Genomic DNA, 15159 nt, shown 5'->3' with positions numbered 1-15159 from the left:
TGGAGAATTTTGTATATATATATTTGTCTTGTAGGCGGGGGGGGGGCGGCTTGTGAATGAGTACTCATTTATATTCCTCATTTTTAATTTGCTCTTTTAATTACATAAGAGCTGGAAAATAGGGGGCAGTGACTGAAGATCTTAGCTTCATTACTGCTTGCCTTTTATCATAGTAGCTATTCCTCTTAAGGTTGGTAGATGAAAAGTAAGTAACAGAATAAATACAGCAATCATAGAAAGAGCAATTTTTGCAGATCCATTAGGAATTTCTCTTTTAAGAAAAGATTTATTCAAGATATAGAATAATTTTGTCTTTTAAAAACATAGCATGGCCTAATGCTTTTTAAAATAATATTTAATAATAATATATTTTAAAAGTATGTATCAGTATCTCTGAGATATAGTATTTCTCTTTGCCTTGGGGATGTACAAAATGGAACTTAAATGAATTAGAAAAGAGATTTATTGATGCGTATTTTAATTTTATTAAATTTGAATTTAAGTCCCTTGAAAAGGATTCAAGTAGTTCTGATTTTCCTAATGCAGTATCAAAGTGCCAGAAAGTTGACATATATAATTATACAAGAATCAAATATATTAACACAAATCTCCTTTAATTAAAAGTTATTAAAGGCCAGAACTATAAGCTCCTTCATTCAAAAAAGAAAAAGAGTGCTACTAGAAAGCTTTAGGTAGCCAACAGTCATTCAGGTTGTCTACTCTAGGTAACAGAATTCACATTGTTTTTCAGTCCTTAACTAAACTTTCTATTACTGCATTCATTGGGGGGGGGGAGCAATGTTTTGAATGAAGATTTAATTTGCAGAAACCATTCCCAAATTAAGTTTAAAAATTTGCTTAATTTTAGAATTAGGAAAATGAGAAGACATTAATAATAAATGTTCAGTTTAATTTATGGATAGGCATATCTTGTACATGACAGATTGATGACTTATACTCTTCTGTGGAGTTGTTAGGCAATATGTTTCATTGAAATCAGCGTGCTGCACTCCATTTTTGTCTTTAATTCATTGTATTGTATTTGAGACTGCTCTTTAATGGCATTGAAAAAAGTGGGGATATTACAGAGCACTGGTGATACTATCAATTTCCTTCTCTTTTTTTTCTTCCAGTAGTTTCTTATAGATATGCGGACAAACAGATGACAGACAGACAGGCACACCATACATCTCTATCCCTTGGCTTTTGAATTGTTTTTATTCAAGAATAATAATCATCAATACTTAGTATATAACTATAGTAGTTACTATCTCCTTAGTTCTCATTTTGTCTCGGCCTTAGTCAATGGTGGAAAAATGGAAAGAGGTGGAATGATTGAATATACTAATTAGGTTATTATCTTGTCTCCCTATTGTGGAAGCAGCAGCTGATAATTACTTAAGTTGAGCTAGGTTTCCATCTCTCTCTGAAAGAGAAATGATGATGCCTGTGGAATCTATGCTCATTATTTAGCAAAGATCTCAAGAGGATGCTATTTTAAAGTTGTATTGTGAAATGTGCATCAAATGAAGACAAAATAAAAACAAATCCTCTTCTATTTGTATGTTGTACAAGATAAGTTAATCAATCCATCTCTTTTAGTTAAACTTATCTTTATCAAAGGATCTATGGCGTGTCAAGTTTAGGGATGGATGGATCTGTTTCTATCTTTTTCAGTTCCAAATGCATTCATTCATAAGACACCACTTCTGGCCTCTTTTACATCAATCTTTGAATTAGCAAATGCATGAATGTTTTCAATGGATACCAATTGTGCTTTTTTTTTCACTGAGAAAACAGCATGAAACAAAGGGAAAGGAAAACCTCCCATGCCCTCCAAATCTATTTTGGTTTGAGTGGTAACTGTAAAATACTTTGTTCGCTTGCAAATGATGAGGAAACATGGCGAATTCAACAGTTCTTTATTTCTCCTTTAGTCAATACTCCAACAACGAGCAACAGGCACGCAGGCCTCTTTAAGCAACCAGAGACCCGGACAATAACACAACAAAGTAGCAGGCGTTTTTGCACCTTGTGCATGCGCTCAAGGCCAGCACCACTCAGTCTGGTCCCGGGCAGCTTTTGGAATGCCCGGGACCAATGCAACGTCCTGAGCCTGCTTTTGCAGGCTCAGGACACAACACCCCTCCCTCCTAGATGGAACATATCTCCGTGCACACAAGTGCATTATCCCTTGGGAGGGTGTTATATAGTTCCACAAATCAAATGCACTGAATGTGGAATACTCGGGGCTACCCTCAGGCAAAACCCCTTCAATCTGTTCAGGAATAGATGTATCCAAAATCAAAAAATAATACAAAATAATCTTCCTATTCAGGGCCCTTACGAGCAGACCCCTTTGAACTTGACAGCAACTTCACAAACTCCCTAAGATATTTGGGTGGGCAGTTGGCTCACTGCGACCTCCAAAGGCCAGGAGAGATTTCCTGGCCCCTTTGCTCGCCTACCAGATGAGGCAGGCCAGTGTGTGGCTGCCTTAATTTTTCCTGGGACCCCGGTGAGGTTGCCTGGCCCACCTGCTTGCCTACCAGGCTAGGCAGACCAGGACTTTGCTGCCCCAAATACCCGGTTGACCCACCCATCTGCTGGCTGGCTGGACACTCTAAGTCCAAGCCAGCATATCTTGGAGGGGTGGTAGTCCCCGGATCCACAATGGACCCTTCTTGGGAACACTGTCCCTCAAACCCAAGGCCAGCAGATGGAAATGCCCCAGCTTGCCTCCCTGGCTACCCCCTTCCTTGTTGACCTCCTTCTGGGAGCAATTGCAGAATTGGGCCAGCGCCCCTGCTGGAATTCTTGTTCTCTTGTTGTTTGTGAATTATGTGGATACCCCCGGTCAGTCTCCCTGTCTGGAGCACTCTGTGACATGTGTGAATAATTTGGATACTCCCTATCTGGAGTACTTATCAATGTGTCCTGTGAATTCCTGTTGGGAGCACTTGTGGAACCTTGGGATGACTCCCCAATAGCCTCATCAGCGGCTAATGATGGCCTGTTAGGCCTGTGAAACTGAACCTCAGGACATATTATGGTCCTCCTCCTCCCCCCCAGAGCAGAGCCAGGAGCGGAAGGGTGAGAGTCCAGTCTCCAATGCAGTTGGTCAATGTGTCTGCGAAGAACACAGCCGTCTCCCAAGGCAACTTCGTATGAAAGTGGCCCAGAGACCTTGCAGACCACCCTGTGACCCAAAGATGACCAGGCCCATAGTTCTGTACCCAGACCGGAGTCTCCTAGGTGCCCGTGGTTGTGACATCTGTGCAGCCACCCGGTCTGGGTGCAACCTGTCCAGTTTAGTGATAAGACAGCGACCCCAGTGGAGTTCAGCGGGGCTCTTCCCAGTAGCAGTGCATGGTGAGGTGTGGTGTGCAAGAAGGAAATCTGCTCACCTGTGATGGCAGTTACCGTAAGTCAGTTTCTTGAGGGCATCTTTGGTGGTGCATACCATTCTCTCAGCCAGTCTGTTGGAGGATGGGTGGAAGGGAGCTGATGTTGCATGCCGGATCAGATTGGCCTGAAGAAAAACCTGGAACTCAGAAGAGGAAAATTGAAGGCCATTATCTGAAACCAGAACATCTGGGAGACCATGTGATGCAAAAATTCCTCTCAATACCTGGATGGTCCTGGCACTAGTAGTGGAGGAAACAGGAACAACTTCTAGATACTTGGAATAGCTATCAACAACAACCAGGAAGAATTGCCCCTGAAAGGGCCCAGCGTAATCTATATGCACCCTAGACCATGGAGTTTGCGTTTCCTCCCACCTATGTACTGGGACCTGAGGCATTTCAGGCCGAGACTGTTGGCACACTTGGCACCCGTGCACCTGGGCCTCGATGGCTTTATCGAGCCCAGGCCACCAAAGATGGCTGCACGGAATGCTTTCATCCTGACAATACCAGGAAGTCCCTCATGCAGAGAGATCAAGATTCTAGACCTCAATGAGGTTGGGATCACTACCCTGCTACCCCATGACAGGCAACCCTTGAAAGTGGACAACTCATGCTTCTTGAGCCAGAAGCTTTGAAACTCAGTATCTGGGCACTTGTCAGGCCATCCTGACAACACCCATGTCAGCACGTGTGTAAGCATGCGATCAGTGGTAGTTTCTGCAGCCACATCCCTGGCATTGAGGGGAGACTCAGGTAACTCCTGAATAGACAGAATATTAATGGCTGGAGCTGGAGCTGGCTCTACTTGGTTCAGGGGTAGTCTGCTCAGGCCATCTGCATGAACCATTTCTTTTCCTGGTTTGTGGACCAATGTATAGTCATATGCCGACAGGAAAATGGACCATCTCAGCATACAAGGAGAAATTATATGTGGGGTCTGTTTGTTAGTGGTAAACAGCCCCAGCAGAGGCTTATGGTCAGTAAAGACTGTGAAATGGCGGCCATATAAGAAATCATGAAATTTCTTAATGCCAGCCACTATGGCCAAGACTTCTCTGTCAATCTGAGCGTAATTCCGCTCTGCAGAAGACAGAGTCCTCGAATAATAGGCCACAGGGTCCTGCGTCCCATCAGCCTTCAGATGACTGAGTACTGCTCCAACCCCATAAGGAGATGCATCACATGTGATGCAAATAGGCAGTTGCTCATTAAAATGCGCTAAAACTGCATTAGAAGTGAGCAAGGCTTTAACCTCATTGAAACTCTTTTCGTGGACTTTGGTCCACTGCCAAGAGGCCTGCTTGTCTAAGAGCCTGTGTAAAGCCTCTGCTACTGCAGCTTTATGTGGAAGAAATGCATGGTAAAATAGCCCTAAGAAGGCTTGCAGCCCACTTTTAGACTTAGGGCTTGGGGCCTGCTGGATAGCTTGCAATTTAGATTCAGCAGGGTGATTGCCTTGAGCATCTATCCTGAATCCTAAGAAGTCAGTAGAAGTGACTCCTATCTTATACTTGTCCTTCTTTAACTTAAGACCTGCTCTTCGAAAACAAAGCAAAACAGCCCTTAATCTCTCTGCTAAATTTTGAGATGATTCCCCAGCAATGAGGACATTATTAAAGTAGGGACAGACCCCAGGAATACCTTGAAGTGTGCTTTCCATGACACTTTGGAATATACCAGGGGCTACATTTACCCCAAATTGCAGTATCTTGACCTTGAAGGCTCCCCTGTGAGTTACAATAGTCTGGGCCTCAGCAGCTGCCTCATCAACAGATAGCTGTTGATAGGCCTGTGCCAGGTCAAGCTTCGCAAAAATGCGCCCCCCCTTGAGGGAGGCCAGAATGTGACTTACCACAGGCACTGGATAAGCGTGCTGTTGTAGTGCCTTATTCAGTGTGCACTTGTAATCTGCACATATATGTATATCCCCATTAGCCTTTAGAGGCATTACTATGGGGGTTTCCCATTGACTAGAATCCACAGGTTCTAAAATGCCCTGCTGGAGCAGTTTGTCCAGCTCAGCATCAATCTTGCCTTTGAGGGCAAAAGGTACCCTCCTAGGCTTAACTCTTATGGGCATGATGTTTGGGTCTAACCGTAGCGAAATTGGGGGCCCCTTGTAGGATCCTAACTCTGAACTAAACACATTTGCAAACTCCTTGCATACTTCAGCAAGACTTAACGTTTGCAAATTGTGCAGCCCAGTGACCTGGATTCCCAGGGCCTCGAACCAATCGAGTCCAATAAGACTTCTGCGTTCATCCCCAACAACCACCACATCTAGGGGACCTTCAAAATCCTTATGTTGTACTCTAAGGGTGGCCTCCCCCTTAACACACACCATACAATTCTGAAAATCTGTAAGGATTAGATTGGATGGCCTGAGTTTAACTCGAAGACCGCTGCAGCTGCAAATCCTTTTGAATGTGTTAATGGAAATAATGGAGAGAGCGGACCCAGTGTCCAACTCCATTGATAAGGGAACCCCTTGCCGCCTTAAATTGATGGACAGCTTCTTCTTAAGGGGCTTATGTGTTCCTGTCCTTAAAATACTCCTGTGCAATGCACAGAAGCCCACCTTATGTTGGCTGGGGACCTCGGTACCTTTCAGACGCAATTCTTCATGAGGTTGTACCAGATGGATGCGATGTGGCCTTGCCTACCACACGCTCGGCAAACGGCGGAGGAGAATCTGCAATCAGCTTGCTTGTGGCGTCCTCCACACCTGAGGCATTGAAGAGATGCTGGGGCCTTGCCCAGACGTTCCTTCTGCCTCCTTCCAGCTGGCTGGTGAAGACTATCCACCTCTTCTTCAGGATCCGCTTCCAATTCTTCTCTAGTGTCCTCTTGATGGACTGTAGCTGACTCTGGAGGGCTCTTGGTGGGCCGTATGGACTTCACAACCCCGCCTGCTGCTTCCTCAGCTGTCACCTCTCATAGGGCATCTTGGAAAGAGACATCTTCTTTAGCAAAAATCTTCTGCTGTAAGTCTCTGTTCCTTAAACTGCATATAAAGCGATCTTGCAGCCTCTCTTCCAGATCCTTAAATTCACATGGTCTGGCTGCTTGCCTTAAGGCCACAATAAAATCCGTAGCAGATTCACCTGGCCTCTGGTCTCTCTGCTCGAACCTGTGCCTCCAAGCAATAACAGATAACTTTAGCTGAAAATGTTCCTTTAGCATTTTCTTCAAATCAGTATATGTTACTGATTCCAGAGGTGCAGGGGCCACCAGATTCTCCGCAATTTCAAACGCTTCCTGTCCACAAACACACAAAAGAGTTGCAGCTTTCAAGCCATCCTCTCTAATTTGGTTTACTATAAAGTAATTCTCCACTCTTGCAATGTAGGAGTTCCATCTTTTTGGATGTGAGACATCAAAATCAGCCAAACGACCAATCTTCGCCATCATACCTTGCTTCTTTCACCACTCACTCCTCTGCAAACTTCGGTTTAGGGAAAGGATCTTTTAGCTGAACTCACCCTCCAGCGATGCTATACTGGCAGGCTGGGATGCTGATTCAGACGCCATCTTCCCTCTTCAGGACTTTCTTGGTAAGTCCTCAAAAGTTTTTCTTTAGTTTGCAAAGGATCCCACCTTTGTTGCCAGTGTAAAATACTCCGTTCGCTTGCGTATGATGAGGAAACATGGCAAATTCAACAGTTCTTTATTTCTCCTTTAGTCAATACTCCAACAATGAGCAACAGGCGCGCAGGCCTCTTTAAGCAACCAGAGACCCGGACAATAACACAACAAAGTAGCAGGCGTTTTTGCACCTTGCACATGTGCACAAGGCCAGTACCACTCAGTCTGGTGCCGGGCAGCTTTTGGAATGCCCGGGACCAATGTAACTTCCCGAGCCTGCTTTTGCAGGCTCAGGACACAACAGTAACAATACAGTAACAACCCTCTATGGCAGGGCTTTTCAACTGATGGTACGCATACCACTTGTGGTACTTTGCTACATGGCAGGTTATATGAGATTGCTAGCCAAGTGTAGAAGGGGAGGGGAATGAGCCCAAACTGAGGGAGAGGCAGCTGCAGCTTCAGGGCTCTCTGGGCTGGGCAGAAGCCCCAGGAGCCAGCAGGGCTCCAGCTGATTGACTCTAGCTGATTGGGCTTCCAGAAGGAGCTTGGGGCTGGAGGTGAACTGAAGAAAAAAAGGGGGAGAGAGAGGAGAGGCTATAAAAGAACATGGTTTGGGTGGGGTAAGGAGAAAAAAGACAACCGGAAAGGTTTAATCCCTTTAAACAAATATAATTAGTTTTACCCTCTTTAATTGAGTCTGTGGCTTTTAGAAAGTTTTCTTTGAAGGTAAACAGGTTTAATTTAAAGCTAAAGCTTTTTGCAATTACCAGAGCCTTTCAGTCTAGGATTGCAACATTGTGACACCCTGAGGCAGCTTAAAGAGAAAAAAAACGGAGTTTGTGTTTCTTTATTTTCTTGCTTTGCACTTGATTCCCGTGTCTTTAAGGGTACAGGGAAGGGATTGGGGGTGCATTGTTACTACACTGTGGAAGAGCTCAGAAGGGCAAACCAGCTAGCTCAGGAGTCTACAAACTTAGCAACTTTAAGACCTGTGGACTTCAATTCTCAGAATTCCTCAACCAGCCATGAGGGCTGAGGAATTCTGGGAGTTGAAGTCTACAAGTCTTAAAAGTGCCAAGTTTGAGGACCCCTGAACTAGCTGGTAGTGGTGCATATTAATAAACATGGATAAATTCTGTATGATCAGATGGGCGCAAAATTTTGGTGAATCAGTCCTACTGGATACCTGGGAAACCATTTGGGTGAGAAATGTTAAATTTACACAAGCACAGAATTTAAGGGAGAATTTCTACAAAATGTTTTATAGATGGCACCTTGACCCACAAAAAATGTCTTTTATGTACCCTGACCTACAGCCTAAATGTTGGAGATGTGGTTGTTTGGATGCCACCTACTATCATATTTGGTGGTCATGTAGAAATATAAAAGCCTTTTGGATTAAGATATGGTGGAATATTCAGAGAATTTTTAGAAGGAGGGTAAAATTTACTCCACAATTATTTTTGCTAGGTATAGTTACTGATTGTGATACAAAGGAGGTTATATTGATGTTAAATTTGATCACAGCCGCAAGGCTGTTAGTAGGACAATATTGGAAGAAGGAATCTTTGCCCACTTTGCAGGAATGGTTTCTTAAAGTGTCTTATTTGGCGGAAATGGCAAAGATTTCGGCTTTTTTAAAAGAACAATCGCAAGAGAAATTTCTTGCTGTTTGGGATAAATGGATAAAGTTTATACAATTTAAACTGGATATAAAAAATTCCATTTAGCTTTTTTATAACCTTTATTTTTATATATATACATATATCTTAGTGTTATATTCCTTTTATATATATATATATATATATATATATATATATATATATATATATATATAACTTTTTTAATTTTTCTTAATTAAGCCTATATTCTGCTCTGGGAAGCTCCAGGGGGGGGGAGGGAGTGGGTATTCTGGGGGGGGGTAGGGGAAGGGTTGTTTTGTTTTGTTTAGTTTCTTGTTTATGCTGTTGTTGTATTGTTATTTTTTTGTTTTTTTGTAAAAATTTATAAAAATTTTTCAATAAAAAAAATAAGTAAACATGGATAAATTCATCATACATTTGTCAGTGCAAAGGGAAAGTGATTCAGCAAAAGAATAGCCACCGAAGAAATTAAAACTGGTACTTTTTTTCTTTTTTTCTACAGCTTGTAATATTTTATTAGATTATAGAATAAAATACAAAAATACAAAAGCAAATAGTAGGACACAGTGGGGAGGAAAAAGGGGGGAAAAGTGAGGGGAAGAAGGGAAAAAGAACAGACTTCCTCTGTTACAGTAGAAGGAAGCATTAACATTGAACCTCAACTTTTTACTTTTCCATAATATTATAAACTAGCCATTTCTATAGCAACAAATGAATCTAATCAGTAACACTCCCCCTTTTTTTAGTCATCAAGTTTTTGACATCTTCTTAAACAGTGGTGGTACTCAAATGTTGTCATGTCCTAAAAGTGGTACAATCTGTGAAAAGTTTGAAAAGCCCTGCTCTATGGGAAGTATTTGGGCTGAGAGAAAAAGAGATTGGGCTGACATTAACCTGAACCTGGATCTCCACATTAACAACTATAGTACTCTGAGTCTTGGATTCAGCTCTTCAAGTCAGGAGCAGACATTGCAAGGACAAACACAATGTATTTTATTGTTGTTGGATACGCTAACAGAATCTTCAAAACCTGCTGGAGTTTCCCCTCTGCCCTTTTATACCAAGCAGAATTAAAATAGGATTATTATGAGTCTCTTTCTAATGTTTTCCCACAATTGAGTAGTTTACTTTCTCCTAACAGTTTTTGTATAACTTTACCTAGACTATATCAACATTCTATATATCTAGATCAAGTTTATTGCCACCCCTCCCCCATCCATCCCATTAGCGTGTTAGTTGTTTGATATTGCTTCAGAACAAAGAAAGAAATTTAATTTTAAAGAGAAATATTAAGGAAGAAATATTAAACATGAATGTATTCAAAAGATAGCTGTTTGAGTGGATTCTATGCTGTGATATCGAAATTTAATTCTTCTCTCTTTTCTTTCAAAGTCTGCCCATATGAAATTATTAATTTTGGATTTAAATACAACTGTTAGAAAAGCTTCTTAAGGTTAATTTAATGTCATCGAAGTTACTTGTTCTTATTATGAAAGCAAACAGTATAGGAAAAGTTGAAATATGAGCCTTTTTTCACATTGGCAGGGTAGAGATGTTATATTCTGACCAGGGTTCAGTTGACTAGGATTGAATTCCAACCTACAATCTCTTCCTTCCATTCATCTGCCTTCTTCTCTTTTCTGTATTTTGTTGCCTTTATGATTTATTATTAAACATGCAACAAATGTAATTGTCAATTTGTTTCATACGTCTGCTTCTGCTAATAGCATGATGCATAAAACTATTTTAATTATTATTATATAACTAATAACTTTTTTCTTAGAAAAAGATAATCTATTAATTAGACCCAGAAACTGTGATTATAATCTTCTGACATAGAGTTATCTGTGAACTATATGATTAAAGGCATAGAGCAATGTGTAATGTACCTCCTGACATTCATTGTTCATAATCTTGGTTTTGGCATCAATAAGCAGCATATCCTGGCCTAAGACTTTTCATATTTCTTAAGATGTGCTTTAAGGTTATAGGAATCTTTTGTCTGTGGTTTTCGATCTAAAGTACTTTTTATCTCATAAATACATTTTCCAAAGCATAGATACACATGCTATTTGTGTATCGCAGTACTAGAAGTACAGTAAAAACAAAGTTGAAATGAAAAGATTTAGTTCCTCATGTACACAGGGAAACTTCCAAGTTAGATTTTTGAGTAACAATGCTTCAGAACAAGGAAAGATATTCAATTTTATGGAGAAATATTAAACATGAATGTATTCAAAGGGTAACTGTTTGAGTGGATTCTATGCTGTGATTTCAAAAATTGATTTTCTTTTCTTTCAAAGTTCCTCCTGTACACAGGGAAATTTCCATGTCAGATTTTTGAGTAGCAATGTAAGAATTCCCCTACACAGATAAATAGCCTTTATTGAAAAAAATATCCCACTTGAAGTGAGAACAAGTTTTATTAGAGCAATGGGGCCATTTCCTGATTCATTCTCTTTTCATTATTTTTTGAGTGCATTGGAAGTCATCTCCTATGAAAATTATTTGGGAAGCAGATTTGATCTCTAAAGAATTAAAGCAATAGCTCTGGTTCATGAAAAATGGAGTGAATGTCACAGTGTCAGTGCACTGTCAATTTTATAGTGCTCGTTTGAATGCTTTATTTTCTTGGTCAAGTGGGATATATGTATGTATCTACATTCACATACAAACACGGATATATGTTATTTTTAATATGCAAATATTATCCAGGTTAATGAGCATTAAATAAATAAGTAAAAATATTTATGGCATCTTCTCATATTCAGGAAATACTTAATGAGGTCTGAATTTTTCTTAATAATTTTCTCTGAAGTATCTCCTGTAGTGCTAATGTGCCCCAAGCAAATATGGAAGTCAGCATAGTTTATTCGTTTTCTGTCACATTTAAAAAGTGAATAACTTATTTCACTCATTTAAATATTGGAAGCTTTTCTTTTCTTAACAGACCCATAGCAGTGTATATACTTTAGGCCTACTTACAGGTAGGAAAGTGATTTTAAATTGTATATTTTCTATATTCAATATTTTGATTAGCAGTGGTTCTGCTGAATCTGTTCTCCCATCAAAAGGTTCTGGGACATTTAGGCAGCTAATGCAAATAAGATTTACTGCTAAAGAATCCATGCATAGCGATAAGATTAATACCAGAAGCTAAACATAATGCAATGTGAGGATCTGTTAGATGCAGTTTTAAGCAAAGAGTTTTCACCATTTAAGAAGTGGAAAATAAGTAACAGTGAAGTAAATGAACCACTTTTAGTGGTTAGCAAAATAACATGGTTAAAAACTGTGTCTAAAGTATTATGGATGATGGGAAAAAATAAGAGCATTAAAAGAATTCCATCTGTTCTACAAATAGTATCAATGTCAGTGTATTTCTGTTATCCTTTAGTTCAGGGGTACCAAATTGCCAGCCCACAGGCTGGATGCATCATAGTGAAACTGCACCCACCCCATTGCTGGCAATGGCAAAAAAGTCACGATACGTCGTGACATGTCACGTGATGTTGCGAGTTTGACACCCCTGCTTTAGTTGCTTCTGAATCAGTGACATCATCTCTCCAGTACTGGCTATCAGTAACTGTTTTGTAATTTGAAAAATTACTATTTGTAACCTCAACTGAGGGTCATCAGAGATAGAATGTAGCCAGCCTATGTCCTCTTGGTCTCTGTTTTGATTGCATTTAAATGTTCAAAGCATCTTCTCCAATGTTTCTTTATGTGTCCAAAAATATCAAAGCTCTAGCCTCATTGTTAATGCTGGAACTGAATGATTTGTTCTTATTGCAGATATATGCAACAATTTCCTCTACCATCACAATTCAAAGGCATACATTTTTCTTTATTCAGCCTTTCTGAAGATTGAACCTCCACTTTCCTGTTACCTTTATTGTCATAATGCAATATCTCTGCACTTTAATGTTTTATCTATATCTAAATAGTCTTTCTTCCAAATAGTAATAATCTATTTTTCTTCTCCTCCTCCTCCTCCTCCTCCTCCTCCTCCTCCTCCTCCTCCTCCTCCTCCTCCTCCTCCTCCTCCTATTTTCCAGTTATCACTGGGTGGTTAATGCATCAAGTTAGACCCTTGGCCAAAAAACTTTGGGCACAATGTAGAGCTAGAAAAAATGGCAAAATCTGTGGGAAAGAAACTATAAAATAACAATGGCAGCTGTGTATAAACAATATATATATATAAAATGTTTTATAGAGGGCACTTACCACTTGCAAGGTAGCAAAAATGTTTAAAAACATGTCTAGCAATTGTTGGAAATGTAGGCAAAAGCCAGGCACATACTATCATCTTTGATGGACATGCCCCAAATCAAAAACATTCTGGTAAAAAATACATATGTGGTTAGAGAAAATGTTAAGAAAACATGTAGATTTTAAGCCAGAATTATTTCTTTTAGGTATAACCTCAGAAAATTATAATAAAAATGTGTATATTTAATGTTATATGTATTAACAGCAGTGAGAATTACATTTGCACAGCATTGGAAAAATGAAGAAATACAAGCTGAAGAAAAGATTATTAAGAAAATCTTGGACTGTGCGGAAATGGATAGGCTTACATTGAAAATGAAAGGGAAAGAAGATACAGAATACTTTCAAACATGGGATATATTTTACCAATGGCTAGAAAAATGGGGTAGAGAGTAGGAATTTAAGATGCATTATCAAGTTAAATATGTGGACCAAGACAACACATTGTTTACTAAACACTAAAGAGTTGTAATTATAAAAAATTAATAAAATATTTTTTTTAAAAAAGTTAGACCCTAGTGGAATCTGCATGATCTTAAAATAAAAAATAAAATAAAATAAAGAGAGTCCAGGAGGACAGGACAATTCTACTATAATAGAGAAGGAAGATTTGTGACTTAGCTGATTGAATATCTAAGTCTCAGAACCTCTGTTTGAATTCTGCTAAGGTTTTTTTGAAGTCACAAATCAGCAGGGCTTTTTTTGTCATAAAACGCCCAGAACGGAGTTCTGGCACCTTTTTTGGATGGAACCTTGTAGAGTAGGCAAGATGGGTTGTATGACGTGTGTAAGTTCTGGCACTTTTTTTTTTTTTTACAAAAAAAGCACTGCAAATCAGTAAGCCTGCTATACACATACACAACACATCTGATCTTGGTCAGTATTTGAAAGGCTTTGTCCTGCTGACAAGTGCTATTACCTTGCATACACCCTTGGGTACACTAGATTATCATCTAGATATATATTTATTTAATAATTACATTTACACATTGCCATTATCAAAAAACCTGACCTTTCATGGTGGACAATAAGTACTCTTGTAATAGATTATAGTAAGTAGAAGCTAGGAGACAGCCAGGAAGTATACCTGAATCTGTTTATTAAGATCTCACAGATTATTCTTGTTCCAGATCAAATATAAAATGAAACAATAATTCCATTAGCATATTATGAAAAAAATCAAATTTTGTGGAGAAGAAAATGATATATTAGGATCAAGGAAAGAAGGTGTCAACATCTAAAAAAAAGCTCAAAATTGCTGCAAACAAAAGCCCATTAAGTCTGCATACTAGGGCAGACTGTTTCTTCCTACTGTTTCTTCATGCAAGCAAGAAAATACCTATTATTATGATTGTTGTTGAACTATGATTGTTAGAACCTAGTTAACTTTAACAAGCAGCAGTTAGAACAAACCAAATACTTAACAACCAGTTTGATCTAGTGGTTCAGGCACTAGGCTAGAAAATATTGCTTTAGCCATGAAAGCCATCTGGGTGACTTTGGGCCACTCACTCTCAGAGTTGTTGTTGTGTAGAAAATACTCCCTACCCCCTACTCAAGCAGCAGCCCCTATACCACAGGTCGGCAACCTGCAGCTCCGGAGCCGCATGCAGCTCTTTGAGCCTTCCCCTGTGGCTCCCAGCCTCCTCTGCCTTTGCAGAGAGAGACAGAGACAGAGAAAGGCAATTGCGCTTCCCTGCCCCCCCTCTCTGTGTGTGTGTGTTTGTGTGTGTGTTTGTGTGTGTGTGTGTGTGTAAAAGGGAGTGCACTCACAGTGTTCTCCGAGGAGCTGAAAAGCTTACTGGGCGGAGCTCCTCCCTTTGCTGCATCTCTGCAGGAAGCAGGAAGGGCAGGAGAGAGCTAGCTAGCCCAGCTAGGCTGACTCAGGAATTCTGGGAGTTGAAGTCCATGAGTCATAAAAGAGACGAGGTTGTCTACCCCTGAGCTTGTTGGACAACAGCTTGAAGCTTGCCAGGTGAGCAGCAGATAGGAGAGGGGGGGAGAAAGAGAGAGAGGGAGGGAGAGAGGGAGGGAGAGAGAGAGAGAGAAAGAGAGAGAAAGAAAGAGAGCGGGGGAAAAGGAGTGGCAGACCAAGGGCAGATAGAGAGGGAGGGAGGGAGAGAGACAGAGAGAGAGAGAGACCCTTTTGACATCTAAAATGAAGATAACACTGCATATATCCTTTTTTTACCTGTGTGTGTGTGTGTGTGTGTGTGTGTGTATATATATATATACACACATATATA

At 40.2% G+C, this 15159-nt stretch overlaps 1 protein-coding gene across 6 annotated transcripts in view; it reads left to right on the top strand.

The window, feature by feature from the left end:
- The window catches only part of PRKG1 (protein kinase cGMP-dependent 1), a 1362786-nt gene that overhangs the window by 921584 nt on the left and 426043 nt on the right, over positions 1 to 15159 (top strand). The window lies entirely within an intron of this gene.

The sequence above is a fragment of the Crotalus tigris genome, unplaced genomic scaffold (genome assembly GCF_016545835.1).
Source record: "Crotalus tigris isolate CLP2741 ecotype Arizona unplaced genomic scaffold, ASM1654583v1 scf7180000024366.3429058, whole genome shotgun sequence".
NCBI classification, from domain to species: Eukaryota; Metazoa; Chordata; class Lepidosauria; order Squamata; family Viperidae; genus Crotalus; species Crotalus tigris.
Note: the sequence above shows the minus strand (reverse complement) of the source record. Positions and strands in the feature narration are given on the sequence as shown.